Source organism: Lepeophtheirus salmonis, chromosome 8 (assembly GCF_016086655.4).
Source record: "Lepeophtheirus salmonis chromosome 8, UVic_Lsal_1.4, whole genome shotgun sequence".
NCBI lineage: Eukaryota > Metazoa > Arthropoda > Copepoda > Siphonostomatoida > Caligidae > Lepeophtheirus > Lepeophtheirus salmonis.
Window position 1 is genome coordinate 12,310,355 of NC_052138.2, and position 8,161 is coordinate 12,318,515.

At 31.5% G+C, this 8,161-nt stretch overlaps 1 long non-coding RNA gene across 1 annotated transcript; it reads left to right on the plus strand.

The window, feature by feature from the left end:
• The first annotated feature begins 7,101 nt into the window (after positions 1–7,101).
• LOC121122372 (uncharacterized) lies at positions 7,102–7,537 on the plus strand. Its single transcript, XR_005865788.2, has 3 exons — positions 7,102–7,184; positions 7,255–7,289; positions 7,354–7,537. It is a non-coding gene; the product is annotated as an uncharacterized lncRNA (long non-coding RNA).
• The last annotated feature ends 624 nt before the right edge of the window (positions 7,538–8,161 follow it).

Below are 8,161 nucleotides of genomic sequence, written 5' to 3' on the forward strand. Positions count from 1 at the left end.
CATCTAATCTCCTTACAAATATGTTTTTTTTAATATCCTTACACTTAGTAAAATACAGGAATTTATAATTTGTAGAAAAAGAAATAAATAATACATAAATATTCTTCTTTTAAATATTGTCAGTTGTTCAGAGGCATTCAGGGTCTTTGGATCTCTTTCTTCTGAGTTAGAGAAGTATCTTAAAATACTTATATTCAATCTTTATTATTTTTATCTCCACTCTACTTTGCGAGTGAAGGAAGTGAGCTCCTTGATTAATTTTTGGTGTTGTTAATTTAATTTCCTTGGATTTCTTTAGAGTGAGACACACCTTTTTAAAAGCTACAAAAGAATATCATAAAGTACTTGTGTACTTGTCCCAATTTTTATTGAAAAAAATAACTTTCCACATTATCATGCGAAGGCGAAAAGTATCATAAATGTGATTGGGCATAAAAAGTATTTTCGCTTCCTTCATATATGAGATTCAATTTAATAGAAGATTAATAAATCTCTATGGATTCAAATACAACTTTTCAACTATAATAGGTATTTTAAAATTTAACAACACTCATATTCAAAAATATACTAGACAGCCTTAAGACTAATAATATATATATTTAGTACATTTATAAATGGCGTTGAGTGTTGAGCAGATCTTAAATTATTTCTCTTTCTAAAAATAATTTTAGCAATAATATTATTTGAACGAATTGTCCATTTTGGTACAAGATCTCATTTTTAAATCACTCTTACATATGCTCTGAATTACATTTTTTTACATTCTAATTTAACAAACTTTTTCATTTATAAGTGTGTAACTGTGTGTCCAGTTTTTAGAATGCCCTGTTAATTCGATCTTTTGTTGTATTTTAATGAAACAAATATCTTTGTTAAGTTTCAGACTTCAAAGGCCATCATTTGACCTCGATAATCATTTGAAAATGACTCTTTTTTAACGACATTCTGTATTTGTAAAGGGATTCAGAAGTTTGAATTTTATAGTTATATTTTTGAATTTAAAAAGTTTCATTAAAACTGTACTTTATAATTTTAAAATGTTATATAACTGTGGCTTTAAGAATATAAAGGCATCACTGATAACAAAATTTGTAAAGTTCTTCAGATTATATTGAAAATAAATTAAAAACATATGACTTCATAGGTAAAAAAAGTAAATTTTGGGGGAGGGGAGTGGGGGGGTGGAATTATAACTTATTTTTTCTAGAGTGCATAAAAGGTATTTTTGCATCCGAAAAGTAGTACTAAAGTTGAATTTGAAAATCAAGAGAAATCACGTGTTTCTTGACTCCTTGAGGTATATATTTCTTAATACAGCACCCATGGGATTCATAACAATGGAGTACTCATATTGTTTTCGCGGAAATGAGGCATTGGAAGGTTTATCAAACAGGTCCAAAGTCGTAGGTGACATTCTCACTGTAAACCACAATTAAAAATATCAATAGAATCTTACAAAGATGTGAAGAAAAAACAAAATAACATTAAATTCATCCAAATTTGTATTTGCACTACCTAAATTATAATATTTTGGTTATATTTTATCCAAAACGACTATTGTTACAGATCCAAGTAAATTGAATGCTATGAAAGATTTTGTAGAGCCATCATTTAGAAAAGGTATAGAAGTTTTTTGGGATAAGTGAATCAATTGGAATAGTTCTCAACAAGAATTACTGAAGTCGTATGTCACCTGAGAGAGCTTGTATCGTCAAAAGTAGAATATGTGTGGACCAAAAATCATTCTTTGGTAATAAAGTAAATTGAAACAGTTTTAACTTAATCACCAATATTAGCACCTAATGTTGGTGATTAAGTTAAAACTTCGATCCAAGATTAGATACCAAACTTGAAACAGGAGTATCGATAATAAATGGATATGTCAGAAGCACAAAGAAGACTGGAAATTAATTCAATGTCGCTCCCAATTTTTATCAAGTACTGAAACAAGAAACTCCAAGATAGAATTAGAATGTTTGGGTGTTGTGTGGGATATAAAGAAATGTCAGATATATATAGCAGGCTTACCTACATTTAGTGTGTCATTATGGACCATAAATCACTTGTTTCTATTCTTAATAATTACAGCATAGATAAGCTATATAATGCTAGAATAATTAGATTTAAATTGAAAATATCAATGTACCAACTTGAAACAAAATGGATAAAGGAGAAATATCATGAAGTACCAGATGCATTATCGAGATCCCTGGTGTCTCATCCCGAAAAAAATGAAGAGTTGGATGGAGATGTTGAATATCACAGAGGACAAGTTATTGGGGTTGCAGTTATACAAACTACTCATTTAAAAGATGAAGAAATATTAGTAGATCTATTAATATGTAGAGGATATTAGAAAAAAAGTAATGAAAGAACAAATATATAAGGGTTTATTCAATACAGTTGAAAACGATTGTATAAACGGTTCAGTACAACCATTTTCCAAGATATTAAATGATTTAAGTACTGAAAATGGTCTTATTTTAAATGGTAATAGGTTGGTAATTCCAAGCGGGAGAGGCAAGTTCAAGTTCTTCAGGGATTGCACAGTTCACATCAAGTATCAAGAAGACAAAAAGAAAGGCTAGGCAGACTACTTATTGTCTTGGAATGAACTCTGATATTGAAGAAATGATTAGAAAGTGTATAAAAAAATTACGTAGTTAACCAGAAGAAACAATGATAAGGGACTCGAGTCATCATATAAGATCGTGTTTACCCAGCCGTTGGAAGAGTTATAATCGAAGAATTGAAAAAGAACAAAAAGACTGGTGGAGAAGAACGGAGGAGTAAAGGGAGAAGGAGAAAATCCACTTTAATTACAATAAAAGGGATTTACCAGAGTTGAAAATAGGAATGGAGGTAATAATAGGAAATTATAAGAATAATCGATGGTCGTATTAGAGACAAATTATTGCTAAGGGGAGCAATAGAGAAGATCAAGTTCGATTGAATATGGGATAGATTTTATGGAGGAATAGACGTTTCTTGAGACACTGAAGAAAAGAGGCGAAATGGAATGTGTAGAAGTAAATAGGGATGAACATGAACTCAGAGTCAGGAGGTTCAAGATAATTCGAGTAAGATCGAAATAAGGAGGGAAATGATGTAAAATCAAGTATGAATATCAACTTATAAATATGAAGTAGGTATAGAATAATATATATAAATACGTTGAATAAAGAGACGAGTCTACTCTAAGTTCTTGAAGTGAATTATTTGATTATGTTCGAAACATAACAGTCACTGAATTATTCACTCCCCTTCGATTATTCTACCTGATACGAAGTTATGAGCGCTCACAATTTGATTAGTAATGTTATAGTAAGAATGTATTTTAATTTAATTTATGACTCCCTTGGAAATCGTCGAGTCTTTGCTTTCCCCTACTATAAATACGATTCTTCAACTATAATTTATTTGAATGAGATGCTTGCTTCAGTCTCTACAAACTTTTTTCATATCGCGTAACAAACTACTAGTAAGAATTTATTGTTATTGTGGACTTAATTTTTTGGTTAAAGGGAAATACAAGTAAGTATTTCATATACTTACAGTTTGAAAATAATGAAAAGTTATGTTAGTCTGAAGTCATATTTCCTACGCAAAACTGTAAAATAATTATATTTGATAGAGACAATGTGCTCCAACACTCTTGAGATAATTGGTGATCATCCTGTAACTATTGGGCCAATATATGAACTGTTGTAGTTTAAAAGTCGTCTTTGGCAGAATTAGGAAACCTTTCCAGTTTTTTATCACAAGAAAGAAATGTTTATTCCTTGGATAGCTATTGGTATAGAATGGCAGTTTCTGGGGAAAGTTCAATAACTGGTATTCTCATTACCTTTGGTCCTGTTGAACCACTCAACTATAACCCTTGCCTTAGAACTGCCAATCAGTATTATGAAAAACATAACCTAACATCAAGAGGTGAACTGAAAAGATTCAGTGGAAACATTACTGATTGGATTCTTCATGCAGGAGTAACTTCTTCGACTCATGCTGCTAATTTTCTTCAACAAGACCCAATAATCCCCCTCCTTAATAAGAATTGGTTCAGTGGAAAGGGAAAAAAATAATGACTGAAAACTAAAAAAATCAAAAAGTTTTTTTGTTAGCAAAGCCTAGGAAGAACTAAGGTTAACTATGGGTAAACCACCCGAAAATAATTCAGTCAAGTACCTTCACTACTTGGTCATAGATGGTTTCGGTAAAGGTTGGTGACATCCTCCATATATGCCAGCAAGTCGAATAAAACGGAGCGGGAATATTTTTTTTCTGCAAAGAAGCTGTAGAATATTCCTTTCCTTTTTTTTTGTTTTTGTTTGTGAGACCTCTAATATCTATCGTGAAGTGTATTATTACCGATAGTTTTGGTATAAGTCTAAATGAGTCAGATTGGCACATCATTCTTACAATGAGGGGAGAAAATGAGCAAAGTGTTTTACATAATCACGTTATATACATAATCAAATACTGTTACTGTACTTAGAAAAATATTTTTAAAAAAAACCCGCAAAGCTACTCAAATAAATCCATATTTTCTTTACTTTACTTCTTACATCGCCGAATAATTATCCTAAGAATATATTTATAAAGTGATATTGATAGATCATTAATTCGGCACCATAATTCCACGATGTGGAATCCTCAGGAATGAAGCAGTGTATCTATCTACAGCCAATATTAAGATAGTCCTTAGATCTCTTCTGTCAATTAACCTATCTTCTGTGACCAAATAGCCCAAATGCTTCCCATTATCTTGGCTCAAAATCTAAAATCTACTTGGAACTAAGTAATATAAAAGCCTTTATAATTTTTTAATGTGGACTCCCACAATGTCGAATATCCCCTATCATTAATACTTTTCAGAGAACGCAACATCCTGCTCTCTCATCTTTGAGGAAGATCTAAGCTCCTTATATATTCGTTAGTAATAAAACACGCAACAGGAGATTTCAAAACTTCGGAATTCAATTTCAGATACCAAGGAGTAAGTGGAACATGTAACTTTGTTGATCTCTGCAGAGGGTAGTAGAATCTTCTAGCTTTCACAATCGATTTGTGATCCATATCGTGAAATGTAAGAACGTTTTCGCTGATGGCAAACGTGTACAGCTTTATGAGTTGTTTTTGGAGGTTCAGTAAGAATAACTTCTTGTTTGCATTTTGGTGGATGACGTATAATGTACTATTGGAGTTAAATTCAGGTGATTTAATCCATATAATGTTTTGTGCACCTACCAAGTCCATAGAGTGCAATGCCACTTCCTCAATGGAATATTCTGTACCAAACATCATCATCTTACAGACGAATGATCTTTGATGAATCTTCTCCATTCTAACTGAGGTTTGGACTTAAGGTCCGTAAAAATCTATATATTAATTTTTAGTATAATATTTGAGAATAGTACTAGTCCTCTTCCTTTAAGATCTTCTCGTCTACCGATGGTAGAACTGGGGGCACGTAAATCGTTTAAGTAAAATCATAAGCTTTCTTGAAGTCAATCGCAATGATTGCTCCAATTTTTTTTTCGGCATTTTAATGGAATTATTAGTTGTCGGAATATTTTGTGAAATATCGGCAATTTTTTTGAGCGAAGTTTCCTTGTCATCGGACGACAGCCTTGAGTCTGGAGTGACCCTCTTAGAGGAAAATCCTGATCTGCTTCTCGTCCATATAATGTTATCGCTTATTTTGACCGGGTTTTTTTTTTCATTTTTGGGGGGTTGTACCAATTCCTTGGCCCATCTTTCATCCTACTAGAAGGCATAATTTTCCCTTTATAAGTAAGAGGGATATCCTTTTTACCTATTTTTGAAATGGAGCATATAGAAGTGTCAATTACCTTTTGTTGCATCTTTATTTGAAACATTTGCCGAAGACACTTCGCCTATATTGGACACATCTTTTTATGTTACATTAATATTATATTCTTCAGTCAGATGAGAGCATACTCTTCCTATATTGCAGTACGCTTTTCTGATTCATTTGATACACCGTTCTTGCTAGTTTGTATAGATGAGGGAGTAAGGTTGACATTTACAATTGTTTATATGTAATCTAGCCACTTAACAAACCCATTTTGCGCATTCTCTCGCAAAATGGCCTTATTTCTTGTCTTGTTCAGGTAACCCTAGTTTTGAACACCTTAATTGGGTAAAAAACCAGGTATTTCGAAAATCTTAGGAACCTGAATCATAAAATTCCTTTTATTTATTTTTGTTGACTTGAGATGCAAACTTTAGTTTGGACAGGGTATTCATTACGATAACTTTGAGAAAGACCCTCTTCAACATAATCTATGCCTGAGCCTGCATCCAAATTTTAAAGTAAGAACTCTATTGGCAATTTCAATTCTACTCTAGGCATATGAGAATGAATACGATAAATATTGAATTGATTTATCAATTATAGGCTATTTAACTATGGACATAACATATCAAGGAACTTTCATTAGTCATTCCAGAATTTTGATAATTATAATAATAAGCATTAACAATCTGGAATGATACCTCATTCGAATCTGTTTATTTTATGAACATCGGAAAATCTTTTTGAAATCAATATTAAATTGAGCATTTTGTTCATAAGGAAAAACTAGGACAAACCTTACGAAACCCTTACTTAGTAGGGATTTTTAGAGACGTGCGCCCATAAATAAAAGTAAAATTTGCCAAATAAGGGACTTCTAGTATTAATGAATGAGGTGATTTGAGTTTGAGACACATGAGGGATTTTTTATCATTAAATTTAGTGTGTTCTGTTTTGTGGTAAACTTTATTTCATTGCACTATTTACATAGTCAATTTAAAATCTTAATAAATGAAATACTGACCATTGGATGAATTGACGCTGAAAAGTCTCAATTTCATTATATTTTTAAGTGATGTCTAAATGTTATTAGTAAGGTACTTTACTCTCTGCTATGAAGTATGTAGATTACAAGTGTTTTCCATATGGACCTTCGTACAAATAATGATACAGCATATAGTTAATTAATTCTTCCTTAAATTACTCATGATGTGGTATCATGACTAATTTCACACAAGTAATGTTGATTTATATTGAAGAAATTAATTATTATTTTTATTTCGAATTGTAAGCAGAACGGAATGTACGGTTTCACTCATTGAAGCGTCTTGAAGTTTTAAGGATCTCCTTTAAATATATTCATTCGGTAGATTATCATTCATTCATAAAATAATATACCTTGATACATAATATAGAAGAATCATATTCCGTTTCAGTTGATTTAGGTTTTTTTTAAATCAATATATGTGAGGCAAGTACAAGAAAATAACGATTGTTTTTCCTATAATTGAGTTGATGTTAGTTTACTGTTTTAGAGCCCCATGGTACACGAAGACCTTATAGTAGACGTTCTTGTTAACTTTCACGTTGGCCTTGAAGAAGTAGGGAGGCATCTTGCTGCTGTCAGACCCACAACCCAGAGGACCATTACCTGAGCTGTCTGTATATCTTTTCTAAATTTTATTATAAAGAAATTATGGACTTAACTCAAAATATTGATTTTTTTTTTTTTTTTTTTTTTTCATGTATTTGTCCGGATTGTTTTTTATTTATACAAACCACGTACAATGTATTTATTGAGTTGGTAGAGTATAAATAAAATTGATAAAAAAAAAAGAACTAAATGTTGATTAATAAAAAAAAAAATATTTTAATTCCTTTAGACATTCATTAAATAATCATTTTAACATAATTTTCTCTTTGATTTCATAGATACTCTATTGAAATAACAATAGAAAAAGCACCTGTAATTGGTCAAAGTTAGTAATGTAAAAAAGAGTGTGTGTGTTTGTCTTTATTTAGGAATATAAACTACAGTCCCTTCCAGTTCAGCCTACGTCTGGTCCAGTTTAGTACTGCATTTCAGTCCTAAAAACTTAAAAAGTTTGGTCGTTGATGACGAAACTAAGCTTTATTTTTTTTTTTGTATAATCAGTTCCACCACCGACAGTCCTAAGGACCGGTCCTAAAAATGGATAGGTCCGGTCCTATGACCATACATAATTATACCAAAAAAATTAAGTTCCGACACAACACTAGTCTCGCGTATTCCTTACATCAAGAAACGAATTACTGGAATGGACAAAACTCGAGTCAGGCTATTTTATTAAGATCTCTGCTTGA